We start from the raw sequence: 17,587 nt of genomic DNA on the forward strand, positions 1-17,587 counted from the left end.
GTTTCTCAAAAGCTTTCATATGGGAGGGATGCTTAAAGCTCTGAGAGGTAGGACAGACAATCTCATTTAGAATGGGCATTTTATGAATGGGTTCTATGGGCATTTTCCCAAGAAGGCCTGCAGGTGGGCAGGTGTGTGGGGGGGGCGGGGCTGGGACCGCTGCCCATCTCTGAGCAATCCTTCTCAGGACATCATCTCCTGTGCCACCCCTACTTTCTCTGGGTCAGTAGACAGACACGAACCCATGACAGCAGAATGGGACGGGTGAGGAGGAAGCCTTATAGGCAGAGGTTCGAAGGCAAGGAAAAAAATATTTCTGTCCTGAATAGATTAAATTGAGACCACATGATGCTATAGTGGTTCCCCTAATTTATAGCATTTAAGAATTCAAGTTCTCTTCATATACGCAATTTTCTTCTATTTCTCTTCTTCCCTCATTCACTGGTTCACTCGGTTATTAAACATGGCTGTATGCTAGGTTCAGGGTGCTTGTGTGTGCTCAGTTGTGTCCAACTCTTTGCAACCCCATGGACTGTAATCCGCCAGTCTCCTCTGTCCATGGCACTCTCCAGGCAAGAATATCAGAATGGGTTCAGGTGAATCAGATTTACTCTCTGCCCTTAGGAAATCCCTGCTCCATTACCAAGTTGTGGTCCTGCAATCCACCTGCATCTAAAACCTCATCTGCTGCTGCTGCTGCTGCTGCTGCTAAGTCGCTTCAGTCGTGTCCGACTCTGTGCGACCCCATAGACGGCAGCCCACCAGGCTCCCCCGTCCCTGGGATTCTCCAGGCAAGAACATTGGAGTGGGTTGCCATTTCCTTCTCCACTAAAACCTCAAAGAGTTTGTGAAATGTGGACCCTCAGCTATACCTCCCCAAAATACTAATTTAGGAGGTTTGAAATGAAGCTCCAACATCTGTATTTTGACATGGCCCTCAGGTGGTTATTGTTATGTTTGGGCATCATGTTTTGGGGAGGGAAGAAAACCTATGAGTCAAATATAAAGTCACAATGGAAATTAGAAAATATTTTGAACTGACTGATAATGAAAATATTATATCTGAAATTCTGTGGGATGCTGCTAAGGCTATGCTTAGAGAGAAATTTATAGCCTTAAACATATATATACTTTAAAAGGCTGAAAATCCATCTCATGGTATGTTTACCAAAAGGCATATACCATAATGTGCATTTCATAAAGGCACTATTTTTAATAGTTCAAATTCGAAACAACCTAAATGTCATTAAGAATGATAAATAAATTGTCTTATGTTCACACAATTCAATACTACACATTGATGGGAAGAAATGCCCCACAACCACATACCAATATGGATGGTGTGTGTATGTGTGAGTGCTCACGCTCAGTCATGTCCAACTCTTGGATTGTAATCTGCCAGGCTCCTCTGTTCATGGAATTTTCCAGGCTAGAATACTGGAGTGAGTTGCCATTTCCTACTCCAGGGGATCTTCCTAACCCAGGGATTGAACCCGCATCTCTTGTGTCTCCTGTATTGGCAGGAAGATTCTTTACCACTGAGCCACCTGGGAAGCCCACAACAATATGGATAGATTCTGCAAACATTATACTGAGGAGAATAAACCAGACACAAAGAGCACATGCTCTTTTGGTCCTATTTATATAAAGTTCTCGGAGAAGGCGATGGCACCCCACTCCAGTACTCTTGCCTGGAAAATCCCATGAACGGAGGAGCCTGGTGGGCTGCAGTCCATGGGGTTGCGAAGAGTCGGACGCAACTGAGCAACTTCCCTTTCACTTTTCACTTTCATGCATTGGAGAAGGAAATGGCAACCCACTCCAGTGTTCTTGCCAGGAGAATCCCAGGGATGGGGGAGCCTGGTGGGCTGCCGTCTATGGGGTCGTACAGAGTCGGACACAACTGAAGTGACTTAGCAGCAGCAGCAGCAGCAGCAAAGTTCTAAAACAGGTGAAACTCATCTATGGTGATAGAAGTCAGAATCTTGATTGCCTTTGGGCTCTGAGTAGGAAGCCCAAGGAGACTTGTAGGTACTGAGAAGATTCTATTTCCTGATTTCCCTGTTGATTACATGGATGGTTACTTAGTAACAATTCATTGAGAGCTGTATATTTATGCCTCTAGTACTTTTCTTTATGTGTGTTATATAACTAAAACTAGCAGTCAGGATGTTTCATCATAATGGGAGGCAAAGGTGGGAATTGGGAGCTGTGGGAGAGGGGCAGTGTGGGGAGGAGTGGTTGATACCCAGAATGAGTGTGGAAGAAGTAGAAGTGAATTGGAAGAAGTTTGAGAGCCAACACAGTGTGGTGGCTAAGAGCACTGACTCTGGTTCCAGGCTGCTGGGGTTTGAATCTGTGCCTCTTACCTTCCTTGCACCTCAAGTTCCTTATCTGTTGAATGAGGTAGTAATAGTGCTTACAAAATAGGGTTGTGAAGATAAATGAGATACTATTTGTAGAGTGTTCATAATAAAGTCAAGACATAAAATCATTAATAGTACCATGCACATCTTGATTAAATTAAAATGGTGCCCAGGTGAGTGAAAAAGCCTGTACAAAGGCTTGAGGGTTCCAGAAGGCAAGATGCATTTGAAGCATGGCAGAAGCAATTTGTTGTGGCCTAGGTGAAGGATGGTCCTCCAGCACAGGCCAGATCCTGAATGCCAGACTAAGGCTCTTAGACTTTTTTGAACACAGAGATATTGACCTGGGCTCCTGCTATGTTGATTTGCCATCGTTGACCTCCAAGTCATACCTTCTAAGGCTCTCAGGAGAAAGGATTGTTCTATTGAGGTCATGGGAGATGGCAAGGAACCATGATGAGGAAAGAAGGGTTTGTAAAGGAGGGTGGGAGAGGTCAGCTGGACTTAAGTCTGACACCCTACACTCGACCCTGAAGTAACTTTCCTCCCTTAGCAATGGGGAGAAAAAGCTCTCCAAAAAAGGCATGTCCCCTATGAGATAAGCACCAACATCCAACAGGCAGAGCTGCAGTGGGAGAAGGCAGGAGAAACTGTGTCATATACTTCTAGCCACAGTCCTCCATTTTTAATCAACTCCAGCATTCCAGGAATGGGAGAACCCTGGCTGCCTTCTGCCTGTGCCCTTCTGTTTATACTCCCTGAGCAGGGGAGGAAATAAGCACATTTTCGAGGATTTTAAAAGTTCCTCATTTCCTCCCATTCCTTTCTCTGGAATAACAGTACTCCACTTCCAGGTGGGCAAAAGCACCTTAGTGGGTTGCTGTGGCCTGCTTAACAAGTCCAGGTTACCTTGAATTGGGAGAAAGAGTGCTATGTTTTACCAGTCAATTGTGATTTTTAAAATTTAACATTTTAAAGTGTGAAATGTAATATACAGATAGAAATGTGCATTAGATGTATTAACAAATAGTTATAAAGTGAACACTCATGTAACTTATCACTGCTCAGCTCAAGAAATAGAACATTAACAATATCTGAAAGCTCCTGTTGTTGTTGTTTAGTCACTAAGTTGTGTCTGACTCTTTGTGACCCTGTGGACTGTAGTATGCCAGGCATTCTGTCCTTCATTATCTCCCAGAGTTTGTTCAAACTCCTGTCCAATGAGTAGGTGATGCCATCCAACCATTTCATCCTCTGTCACCCCCTTCTCCTCCTGCCCTCAATCTTTCCCAGCACCAGGGTCTTTTGCAATGAGTCAGCTCTTCAAGTGTCCCAAGTATTGGAGCTTCAGCTTCAGCATCAGTCCTTCCAATAAATTTTGGGTTGATTTTCCTTAGGATTGACTCGATGGACATGAGTTTGAGCAAGCTCTGGGAGTTGGTCATGGACAGGGAAGCCTGGCGTGCTGCAGTCCATGGGGTCGCAAAGAGTCAGACATGACTGAGTGACTGAACTGAACTAATCCCAGGGTTAATGGTGACCTCCAAGAGGGCTTATGCCAGGGGGGACCTTCCAGGACTGCTGCTGCCAGTGCCCCTCTCCCTGTGGTGAGCCTTTGCCAACCCACGCCAACAGGAGACCCTCCAACACTAGCACGGAGTTTTGGTTCAGTCTTCTGTGTGGTCACTGCTCCTTTTCTCTGGGTCTTGGTGCATGCAAGATTTTGTTTGTGCCCTGCAAGAGTGGAGTCCTTCATTATCTTGTTCCCCCAGTCCTGTGGAAGTCCTATAATCAAATCCTGCTGGCCTTCAAGGTCAGATTCCCTGAAGAGTCCCAGTCTCTTTGTCGAATCCCCAAGCTGGGAAGCCTGATGTGGCATTCAGAATCTTCACAACAGTGGGAGAACTTTGGTATTACTGTTCTCTAGTTTGTGGGTCACCTACCCGGTGGGTATGGGATTTGATTTTATCATGATTGTGTCCCTCCTACTGTCTCACTGCAGCTTCTTCTTTGTCTTTGGATGTGTGGTATCTTTTTTGGTGGGTTCCAGCATTCTCCTGTTGATGGTTGTTCAGCAGCTAATTGTGATTTTGGTGGTCTCATAGGATGAGATAAGCACACGTCCTTCTGCTCCGCCATCTTGAATCAGCAGCCTACTCCTTTCCCAATTTTGAACCAGTCCGTTGTTCCATGTCTGGTTCTAACTGTTGCTTCTTGACTGGCATACAGGTTTCTTAGGAAACAGGCAAGGTAGTCTGGTATTCCCATTTCTCTAACAATTTTCCACAGCCTTTTAAAAAAATAATAAATCACATACTTGTCATAAAGAATGTTCTACTTGGTGTCTAAACAATTGGGAATGATTTAGTACATTTCGTACCCATGTTTAACTCTCCTAGTCACTGAACCTAAACAAGTCTTTTACCCCTGGCTTGAATAAAAATACTTCTTTCCAACTTATTCTAGAATTTTTCTTAGGGCCCACTTTCATTTTCTCAACAAACTTTATCTTTTTGGTTATGAACATTTCAAACACAGAGAGTAGTAGCATAAACACACATGCGATCATGATTGGATAATGAATAATATTCTACCATATATGTTTAATCTATTCCATTTTTTTCTTTTGTTGGAGTATTTACAAGCAAATCTCAGACACTGAATTGTACCCATATATACTTCAGTATGCACTTCCAAAAAAGGAGATCATTTAATAAACCACTATTCCCTTATTACACTTAAGCATAGCAATAATTCCTTGGACTGTCTAACAATAAGCAAGCCCACAATTATCCAATTGTCTTTATAATCAAATGTCTTTTTACAGTAGACTTGTTCTATTCAGAGCACAGTGCACTGTTTCATATGGCTCTTTAGTGTCCCTTAATCTGGAGCACTTTGCCCCTTAATCTCTCTTTGCACTTTTTGTGTCATGCCCTTGACTTAATGCAGTTGTGCTGTAGCACAACAAAAGGATCCCCAGGCTTTTTGGCACCAGAGACCAGTTTTGTGGAAGACAATTTTTTCATGGACTGCAAGGGGGTGGTGGTTTTAGGATGATTTAAACGCATTACATTTATTGTGCACTTTATTTCTAATCTAATGTTGCCGCTAATCTGACAGGAGGTACGAGCCACAGCCTGGAGGTTGGGAATCACTCCTGTAGAAGGACTCATCTTCTGAATTTGTCTTTTTGCTCCCTTGTGGCATCATTTAACATGTTATCTACTTCCCATTATTCCTGGAGATGGTCTTAGCTCTGAGGACTCTATTGCATTCAGGTTATTAAGAACACTTCATAGGTGGTGCTGTGAGATTCCTATTCCATACCAGGAGGCATATAATATATGGTGGTTTTGCTTTTAATGATGTTAAGATTCATCAGTGAGTTAAGGTGGTAATAGCCTGATACCTCCCTAGGAAATTTCCCCATCAACCTTTCATTTAATGATTTCATCTATTTTATATTTCATCTATTGCTCTTCCCAGGTGATGCAGTGGTTAAGAATCCACCATGCAGGAGATGCAAGAGACGCAAGAGATATGGGTTCATTCCCTGGGTCAGGAAGATCCCCTGGAGTAGGAAATGGCAATTCACTCCAATATTCTTGTCTGGAGAATCCCATGGACAGAGGAGCCTGGAGGGCTACAGTCCATGGGGGTGAAAAGGGTCGGACATGACTGAGCACACACATTGATGATAGTTGCCTGGTTCAGTTATTTTATTAAGATTTTCAGAGTGGCCATTTTTCTAAAATTCTATCACTTTTCTATATTTATTAACTGGCATTTTTATATAAGTGAAAAGTATCCTTTATTAACTCAGGCTATTGGATTGCACAAAATACAGCTAATACAGGAAAGATAACATAAAGATGTAATTCTGTCATTAAGGAATACTAATTTTAGAGCAAGGAGTTAATGCCCTATTGGATCACACTGATATTTCCAATTCAGAATGAATATTCCAAGGTGTTTATGCAATTTTAAAAACTTGCACTTCAAAAGTGGCACTTTTATATGGAAGATCTTGGTTCCTAACAACATTAGGCGATGGCACCCCACTCCAGTACTCTTGCCTAGAAAATCCCGTGGACGGAGGAGGCTGGTAGGCTGCGGTCCATGAGGTCGCTAGAGTCGGACACAACTGAGCGACTTCACTTTCACTTTTCACTTTCATGCATTGGAGAAGGAAATGGCAACCTACTCCAGTGTTCTTGCCTGGAGAATCCCAGGGACGAGGAATCCTGGTGGGCTGCCGTCTCTGGGGTTGCACAGAGTCGGACACGACTGACGCGACTTAGCAGCAGCAGCAGCAACAACATTTATATAATGGCTTCTTTGCAGTAAAGTAACAAAACCAGTATTTCTACCAGCAATTAGACTCCTGAAAGAAGTCTAAACTTTCTTAGCAGCTCTATATGTCCTTGGAATGTATTCCATTAAGGGCATGCATTCAAAACACGGTGTTCCAAAGTTGTTGGAAATAATATATTGTCTTTGGAAGCTATGTCAGGAATGTGATATAGTGAGATTTTTTCAGTTCCATTTGTTTTCAATTTTTAGGGATTAAATTTTAATCAAATTTCAATTTTTGAATATGTAAAACATTTTTATGTTTTCAATATATAGTCTAAACTATATAACTTCCATCCTGTCCCTGCACCTTGTTATGCCATGCCCATCATAGGTCACTTTTTAAAAATGAGTTTTTGGTTTATCCTTGCAGTGTTTCTCTTTGAAAATATAAGTATTATTATCTACCTATATGCTTATATATGTATATTTACATATACTTATATATAATACTTTGCATTCCCCACATTCTTATGCAAAGATAGTGATTGGATATGCTGTTTTACACCTTATGCAAGTTTCTGCTGGGTGCTTGTTATAGTCTCAGCACAGTGCTGAGGTACTCAGGCAAGAGTGATCCCACCATGTTCTAGTGTGTTTTTTTCAGTATTACAGTTAATTAGACCTGCTGCTCTTATCTCTGTCTCTCAAGAGACAGTGCTCCTGGGTGCTGTCTCAGTGCTACTTATTTATGTCCCAGTATCTTGCAGCAAGCACTGACAGTGACAAACTCATGTCCCTCAGCATGTCAAAAGAATAAACATATTTTTAATTATACAAGTGATGCATGGGAACATGCACACTGTGAGACAAACAACACAGAAGTATATGGAATAACAAGCCATGGTTTTCCCTCACACTCACATCCCACTGTACTTGGCTGAAACAATTATTCCTATGGTGGCTGCCAAATGGTGATTTTCTAATTCTATTATTATTCCTTTTACATTTGTTAGTTCATATTCTACAATAAGGAAGAGCTCTCTCTCTTTTCCTTCCTTTATTCCTTCTTTGTTCATTCATTTAGTGCTGTCATTTGGATTTGTGAATTCTTATTTTATTCAGTGTGTTATAAACTGCTACATTCATTATTTATTTTGATGCCCAAATTGTCCCAGAATTTGACAAGGAGAGTCCTTTCAAGCTTGCTTTTGTGTCCTTTTGATATGTCCATTATCCTTTGAACATTCCAGGCTCATCTTATACTTGTTCTGCCCCAGCTCTGGAATCAGCCATTTCCTCAATAAACTAGTTTTGGTTCCTTTTGGAAGAGATTTCAAAATATGGGCATGACGTGTGCCCATTGTTGTAACTAAGAGTCATTGCTTACAGTCCATCTCAGTGGACAGAGCTGGTGTGTATGTATATATTCCTAAACACACATACTCACATTATCTACCATCTATGTATCAACCATATATCTATATCTATCTATCTATGAAATCTCTGTATCATCTTAAAATCATTAATTCATACTGGCACTCCAATTCTAATCTCAAACCACAAGATTCATTCTAGTTGTACCCCCTTTCCATATTTCTAACTCCTTTCTTGTACAGTGAGAAATCTGGTTCTCAATATCCACAATATTTTTACTTATTTGTTCAATCCTAGGATATGCATATAATTGTTTTAGAACTGCCAAGTCACTACTGTGAAAAATAAAGCTGCTAACTAGTGCTTAATATATGTTTACATTTTTTTTTATTTCCCCCCTTTGGTGGAGTTTTGTTATTCATTTGAAATAGACTTATTTGTTTCTGTTTGTATTTCATTTTGTTTCTCCCTTTTCTTTGTTGATTAAGTAGAACATCAACATAATTTTTAAAAATTGAAGTACAGTCAATTTATAATGTATTAGTTCAGGTGTATGCAAAGTGATTCAGTTATACATATGTACATATACCTGTTATTTTTCAGATTCTTTTCTATTAAAGGGTCTCTTGATGAGAGAGAAAGAGGAGAATGAAAAAGCTGGCTTAAAACTCAATATTCAAAAAAACTAAGATCATGACATCTGGTCTCATCACTTCATGGCAAATAAATGGGGAAATAGTGGAAACAGTGACAGATTTTATTTTTTTGGGCTCCAGAATCACTGTGGATGGTGACTGCAGCCATGAGATTAAAAGACACTTGCCCTTGGAAGGAAAGCTATGACAAACCTAGACATCATGTTAAAAATCAGAGACATCACTTTGCCAACAAAGATCAGTCTAGTCAAAGCTATGGTTTTTCCAGTAGCCATGTACAGATGTAAGAGTTGGACCACAAACAAGGCTGAGTGCCAAAGAATTGATGCTTTCAAATTGTGGTACTGGAGAAGACTCTTGAGAGTCCCTTGGACAGCAAGGAAATCAAATCACTCAATCCTTAAGGAAATCAACCCTGAGTATTCATTGGAAGGGCTGATGCTGAAGCTGAAGGCCTAATACTTTGGCCACCTGATGTGAAGAGCTGACTCATTGGAAAAGACTCTAATGCTGGGAAAGATTGAGGGCAGGAGGAGAAGGGGGCAACAGAGGATGAGATGGTTGGATGTCACTGACTCAATGGCTGTGAGTTTGAGCAAACCCCAGGAGATGGTAAAGGACAGGGAAGCCTGGTGTGCTGCAGTCCATGGGGTCGCTCTGAGTCGGACACAACTTAGTGGCTGAACAACAGCAACATATTGAATACAATTCCCTGTACTATATGGTAGGTCATTGTTGTTTATCTATTTTCTATATAATACTGTGTATCTATTTTTTGTAAATAAGTTCATTTGTGTCATTTAAAAAATTATACGTATAAGTGATATCACATGATATTTGTCTTTCTGTGTCTGACTTACTTTGGGCTACCTAGGTGGCTCAGTGGTAAAGAATGTACTCCCAATGCAGGATACGCAGGACACATGAGTTCGATTCTTGGTTCAGGAAGATCCCCTGGAGGAGGAAGTGGCAACCCACTCCAGTATTCTTGCCTGGAGAATCCTGTGGACAGAGGAGGCTGGCAGGCTACAGTCCATGGGGTTGCAAAGAGCCGAACACAACTGAATGACTGAGCTCACATGCATGGCTGACTTACTCTACTTAGTATGATTATCTCTAGGTTCATCAGTGTTGCTGCAAATGGCATTTTTAATTCTTTTTTATGACTGAGTACTATTCTGTTGTATATGTTTACCACTTCTTCTTTGTCCATTCATCTATCTATGGACATTTAGGTTGCTTCCATTTCTGAACTATTGCAAATTGTGCTGCTATGAACATTGGGGTGCATTTTTGAATTAGATTTTTCATTTCTTCTAGATATATGCCCAGGAATGGGATTGCAGAATTATATGGTATTATAGTTATATTTTTAGTTTTTTAAGGAGCCTCCATACTATTCTCTATAGTAGCTGCAACAGTTTACAGACCCATCAACAGTGTAGAAAGGTAACATAGTTTTTAAAGTCAAAGCCATAAATAACTTATGCCCAGAGGTGTCACTCTCCTATCTCATGTACCCCATTCCATCCTCCCATCCTTTTCATCCTATTCCTGTTCATCCCATGTAGGTAATAAATCCCACTAGCTTCTGATTTACACTTACTATGTTTCTTTTTTGCACAAATGAACAGTGTATTTTTTTCATTTCTGCTTCTTTCTTACATAAAAGCTAGCATTTCTATAGATACTCCATTGCACTTTGTTTTTATTTTGTGCTATTTGCTTTACAAAATATATCCTGAAAATGTATGCACTTACAGAACTATTTTAATGATAAAGTATATTACCCAAACAGAAAAGTTCAGAAGACATATGTCCACTTTTTAAGAATATTTATAATTCAAACACCGGTGTAAACACCACACAGGTTAAGAAACAGAACATTGTACACCCTAGAAGTTCACTGGGTGACTTTTACCAATCATAGCTCCCCCCCTCTCACCCTGAATCTTATGCAATTTACTTCCTTGCTTTTCATTATGGTTAATCATCTTAGTTTAGTTTTGTTTTTATTCAAGTATAACAATATACCAAAGTGCACAAAAATTATGGACAACTTGATGAGTTTTCACAAACATGCCTGAGTCAAGAAACAGATCATGACTAGCACCCCAGGAGGTGCATCTGTGCCCCCTCCTAGTCACTTCTACCTCAGAATAGTGACTATTTTGATTTCTAAGGGCATGGTTTGGTTTTTCTCTTTATATAAATTGAAAAATAATACAGTATATGCTTCTTTTATTTAATTATGCTTGGGCAATTTCTCCATTCTGTTGACTGAACAAGAGTTCATTTTCTATGAGTGAATGGCATCCCACTATATGAATATGTCAAATTTTCAGAAATATATTTCACTGGTATTGTTGGAAACTTGAGTTGTACACATATAGATTATAAAAGAGCAGGGGAAATAACCTGAAGATCATAGCCCTGAGGGTGAGACATAAGCTTTCCACAAGAGTTATACATGTGGGGTTATGGATAGATGGACTTTGATATGTTGAGGAACGTTTTGAATGATGAGAAGATATAATGAGCTTAAGAGGAAATGGGGGGAGCAGGGAGGGAGAGAGAGATTCCAGGCAGGAAGGATCTAGGAGCTCGTACCATTTTGGGAAGGCTGGGTCAGACGGCACTGCATTAAAGGTGGAGGGGAGAAATGAGGTAATAGGTAGGTTGGTGAGGCAAAGAACATGTCACAAAAATCCTAGGGTGCTGGATTAAGATGAGATTTTATCTCTCAGGAGACTGGGATGCTGCTACTGAAAATGTTTTTCTCTTCTCCTCCTTAGTTTCCTCCTTTATTTTTTAAGCAGGGGCGTTATATGGTCAATTTTTGCACTTTAGAAGGATTCTGCCAGCCGTGGGCAGGAAAGATGGATTGGAGGGTTAAGGACAGGAAACAGGGAGACCTGTGAGGAAGTCACAGCAACATTCATGGAGTGATACACACTGGTGGTTATCCTTGAAAGCCCTTGAGTCAGGCTTCCAAATTTTCTCCAAACCAGTTCTCTCTTATCTCCAGTCTCTTACATCCAACTTTCTACACAACATCCCCACTTAGACGTCTAATAGGCACTCTCAAACTCAACACAACCAAAACTGAATTGCTGACCTTACCCCTAAAACTAGCTCCTCCTGCAATCTTTCTCTTATGTTGGCAATTTCATCCTTCTGGTTCCTCAGACCTCATTCTTAGAGTTTTTCTTCACTGCTCCCTCTCTTTCACATTCCACATCCTAAAGTCTACTATTTGTACTTCCTAGATTTCATATAAATGGAATCATACAATATGTATTCCTTTTATTTTTTGTTTTTGGTCTGGCTTCTTTCACTCAGCATAATTAGTTTTGGATTCCTCCTTGCAGTTGTGTGTGTGTCGATAGATCATTCCTTTTAGTGCTGAGTAGTATTCTATTGTATTTATATACCACAATTTCTTTATCCATTCACCCAGTGACGGATATTTGATTTGTTTCCAGTTTTTGTCTATTATAAATAAAGCTGCTATGAATATTTGTGCACATGTCTTTGTATGGACATATGACTGTGTGGATCACAGTAAACTGTGGAAAATTCTGAAAGAGATGGGAATACCAGACCACCTGACCTGCCTCTTGAGAAACCTGTATGCAGGTCAGGAAGCAACAGTTAGAACTGGACATGGAACAACAGACTGGTTCCAAATAGGATAAGGAGTACATCAAGGCTGTATATTGTCACTCTGCTTATTTAACTTAAATGCAGAGTACATCATGAGAAACGCTGGGCTGGAAGAAGTACAAGCTGGAATCAAGGTTTCTGGGAGAAATACCAATAACCTCAGATATGCAGATGACACCACACTTACGGCAGAAAGTGAAGAGGAACTAAAAAGCCTCTTGATGAAAGTGAAAGAGGAGAGTGAAAACGTGGGCTTAAAGCTCAACATTCAGAAAACGAAGATCATGGCATCTGGTCCCATCATTTCATGGGAAATAGATGGGGAAATAGTGGAAACAGTGTCAGACTTTATTTTGGGGGGCTCCAAAATCACTGCAGATGGTGATTGCAGCCATGAAATTAAAAGATGCTTACTCCTTGGAAGGAAAGTTATGACCAACCTAGATAGCATAGTAAAAAGCAGAGACATTACTTTGCCAATAAAGGTCCGTCTAGTCAAGGCTATGGTTTTTCCAGTAGTCATGTATGGATGTGAGAGTTGGACTGTGAAGAAAGCTGAGTGCCGAAGAATTGATGCTTTTGAACTGTGGTGTTGGAGCAGACTCTTGAGAGTCCCTTGGACTGCAAGGAGATCCAACCAGTCCATCCTAAAGGAGATCAGTCCTGGGTGTTCATTGGAAGGACTGATGCTGAAGCTGAAACTCCAATACTTTGGCCACTTCATGAGAAGAGTTGACTCATTGGAAAAGACCCTGATGCTGGGAGGGACTGGGGGCAGGAGGAGAAGGGGACGACAGAGGATGAGATGGCTGGATGGCATCACCAACTTGATGGACGTGAGTTTGGTAAACTCCGGGAGTTGGTGATGGACAGGGAGGCCTGGTGTGCTGCGATTCATGGGGTTGCAAAGAGTCGGACACGACTGAGCGACTGAACTGAACTGAATGCTTTCTTTTACCTTGGGTAAATATATAGGAATTGGAAGTTTAGATTGTATAGAAAGTGTATGTTTAACTTTGTAAGAAACTGCTAAACTGTTCCAAAGTAGCCGTAGCATTCCATTTTTCTTTAATGAAGTATCTGCTCAGATCTTTTGCCCATTTAAAAAACTGGTTTGTTTGAGTGATTATTATTGAGTTTACAGAGTTCTTTACATATTCAGGGTACAAGTCCTTTATTAGATACATACTTTGCAAAAATCTTCCTTTCAGTCTGTGGCTTGCCTTTTTATTTTCACAATAGTCTCTCTTTTGAATAAAAATGTCTAGTTTTGATAAAGTCCAAGTTATCAATGTTTTTATATCCATGGTTTTTGAGTCCTAGTTAGGAAATATTGCCAACCCAAAGGTGACTAAGATTTCCTTTTAAGCTTTCTTTAATGTATTTTTGTAGGTTTCAGTTTTACATTTAGGTCTATGATCCAACTTGCATTCGTTTTGTATATGTTGTGAGGTAATGGTCAAAGTTCAATTTTTTGCATATGGCTATTCAGATATTGAAAATATTATTCTTTCTCTCACTGAATTGAATTTATACCTTTGTTGAAAATCAACAACATATATGTATGAGCCTAGTTCTTGACTCTCTTCTTTTTCACTGCTCTTTACTCCAGTACCACACTGGCTTTGATTATTAAAACTTGAAATCAGGTAGTGTAAGTCCTCTAACTTTATTCTTTTAAAAATTTTTTTGGCTATTCTAGGTCCTTTGTACTTCCATATAAATTTTAGAATTGGCTTGTCAATTTACACATCTTAGGAATGTTGAATCATCTAGTCTATGAACACAGGGTATTTTTCTGTTTATTTAGATCTTTTATTGCTCTTAGTAATATTTTGTAATTTTCAGTGTACAGGCCTTGTACTTCTTTTGTCAAATTTACTCCTTAGTATCTTATATATTGTGATGCTATTATAAATGGTATTTTAATTTCAAATTCCAATCATTAATTGTTAGCATATAGAAATGCACTTGATTTTGAATACTGACCTTTTATCCTGCAACTTGCTAAACTATTTTGTAGTCTTTTAGTATATTTCTTAGGATTTTCTATAGACGATAATGTTATATGCGAAAGGGTAGATTTATTTATTTCTTTACAATGTGGGTATATTTTATTTTTTTCTTACCACGCTGCCAGGGCTAGAACCTCTATTACAATGTTGAATAGAAGTGAGGTCAGATATTCTTGCCTTGATGCTGATCTCAATGAGAAAGCATGAAGTCTTTCTTCTGCACAGTATGATGTTAGCTGTAGGTTTCCTGAAGATGCACAACATCATTAATTATAAGGGAAATGCAAATCAGAACCACAAGAAGCTATCACCTCACACCTGTTAGGACATCAATTATTTAAAAAATACAAGAGGTGAGGTTGTGGAAAAAGGGGAACACTTGTACACTGCTGATGGGAATGTAAACTGGTGCAGCCACTGCGGAAGAGTATGGACATTCCTCAAGAAATTAAAAATAGAACTACTATATGATCTAGCAATCCTACTTTTGGGTATGTACCCAAAGGAAATGAAATCACTTTCTCAAAGAGTTAATCTGTATGCCCATGTTCATTGCAGCGTTGTTCACAATAGCCAAGGTATGGAAATAACCTAAGCGTCTATCAACAGATAGATGGACAAAGAAAGTGGTGTGTGTGTGTGCACATACACAATGAAATACTATTCAGCCTTAAAAAAGAAGGAAATTCTGCCATTTTTTGACAACATAGGTGAACTTGGAAGGCATTATGCATGTATCACTTACATGTGGGATCTAAAAAAAAAGTTGAACTCAGAAAGAAAGTAGAATGGTGATTTCCTGGGGTTACAGGGTGGGAAAAATAGAGAAAGGCTGATAAAAGGGTATAAACGTTCAGTTATAAGATGACTAAGGTCTGAGGATCTAATGTATAGCATGGTGACTATAGTTGATAATACCGTATTATATACTTTAAATTTGCTGAGAGTTGAACTTAAATGTTCTCACCACAAGAAAACAAACAAACAAACAAACAACCCAAACGAAACAAGTTAATATGTGAATCAATGGATGTAATGGTGGGAATACTTTCATAATGTACATGTATTAAATTATCATGTTCTACACTTTAAATATGTCACAATTTCATTTGTTAATTATACCTCAATAAAGCTGAAAATTTTTCTGTTCCCCCCTTTTGATTTCTTCTTTGACACAACATTTAAAAGTGTTATTATGTTTCAAAATATTTGCATATTTTTCAAATACCTTTATAATTTTATCCCTAATTTAATTCCATTGTGTTAAGAGAAAATGCTTTGTCCGATTTGAATCTCAAGTTTATGGAGATTTGTTTTATGGTCCAGAGAATATGGTTGTATTAGTTTCCTGAGGCTGCCATAATGAATCACCACAAACTTGATGGCTTAAAACAACAGAAATTTATTCTCTCACATTCTGGAGGGCAGAGGTCTGAAATCAAGGTGTAGGCAGGTTTGGTTTCTTTTGTAGACTTTGAGGGAGAATATGTTCCATGCCTTCCCTCACCAGCTTCTGCTAGCTGCTGGCCATCCTTGGCAGGTAGATGCATCACTAATCTCTGCCTCTGTGTTCACATTGTCTTCTTCTCTGTGCTGCAAATCTCCCTCTGCTTTTCTTTTACAAGGATGCCTGAGGTTGGATTTAAGGTTTACCATGAATTTAGCATGATCTCATCTTGAGATGGGAGAAGGCAATGGCACCCCACTCCAGTACTCTTGCCTGGAAAATCCCATGGACGGAGGAGCCTGGTAGGCTGCAGTCCATGGGTCGCTAGGAGTCGGACACGACTGAGCGACTTCACTTTCACTTTTCACTTTCATGTATTGGAGAAGGAAATGGCAACCCACTCCAGTGTTCTTGCCGGGAGAATCCCAGGGACGGGGGAGCCTGGTCGGCTGCCGTCTATGGAGTCACACAGAGTCGGACACGACTGAAGCGACTCAGCAGCAGCAGCAGCATCTTGAGATCTTTAACTTAACTACATCTTCAAAATTTCTCTTTTCAAATAAGGTCACATTCATGCATTTTGGAGGTTAGGACTTGCACATATCTTTTGGGAGGCCATTATTAAACCTAATGGGGCTTCCTTGGTGGCTCAGACAGTAAAGAATCTGCCTGCAATGCTGGAGACCCGGGTTCAATCCCTGGGTCAGGAAGAGCCCCTTGAGAATGAAATGGCTACCCACTCCAGTATTCTTGCCTGGAAAATTCCATGGACAGAAGAGCCTGGTGGGCTACAGTCCAGGGGTCCCAAAAGAGTTGGGCATGACTGAGTGAGTAACATTTTCAGTTTTTTCACTATTTTTTAAAATTTAAATTTATTTATTTTAATTGGAGGCTAATTACTTTACAATATTGTATTGGTTTTGCCATACATCAGCATGAATCCGCCATGGGTGTACACGTGTTCCCCATCCTGAACCACCCCCCCCATCTCCCTCCCCGTACCATCCCTCTGGGTCATCCCAGTGCACCAGCCCCAAGCATCCTATATCCTGCATCAAACCTGGACTGGCGATTCATTTCTTATATGATAGTATACATGTTTCAATGCCATTCTCCCAAATCATCCCACCCTCTCCCTCTCCCAGAGTCCAAAAGACTGTTCTATACATCTGTGTCTCTTTTGCTGTCTCGCATACAGGGTTATCATTACCATCTTTCTAAATTCCATATATATGTGTTAGTATACTGTATTGGTGTTTTTCTTTCTGGCTTACTTCACTCTGTATAATAGGCTCCAGTTTCATCCACCTCATTAGAACTGATTCAAATGTATTCTTTTCAATGGCTGAGTAATACTCCATTGTGTATATGTACCACAGCTTTCTTATCCATTCATCTGCTGATGGACATCTAGGTTGCTTCCATGTCCTGGCTATTATAAACAGTGCTGCGATGAACATTGGGGTACACGTGTCTCTTTCAGTTCTGGTTTCCTCAGTGTGTATGCCCAGCAGTGGGATTGCTGGGTCATAAGGTAGTTAGTTCTATTTCCAGTTTTTTAAGGAATCTCCACACTGTTCTCCATAGTGGCTGTACTAGCTTGCATTCCCACCAACAGTGTAAGAGGGTTCCCTTTTCTCCACACCCTCTCCAGCATTATTGCTTGTAGACTTTTGGATCGCAGCCATTCTGACTAGTGCAGCGGCCTATCTTGATAACTGTTCTGTGTGCTTTTGAAAAGAATATCTATTCTGTTGTTGGATG

This window comes from Bos grunniens, chromosome X (assembly GCF_055505025.1).
Source record: "Bos grunniens cultivar Pamir isolate PY7600 chromosome X, Bosgru_T2T1.0, whole genome shotgun sequence".
NCBI lineage: Eukaryota > Metazoa > Chordata > Mammalia > Artiodactyla > Bovidae > Bos > Bos grunniens.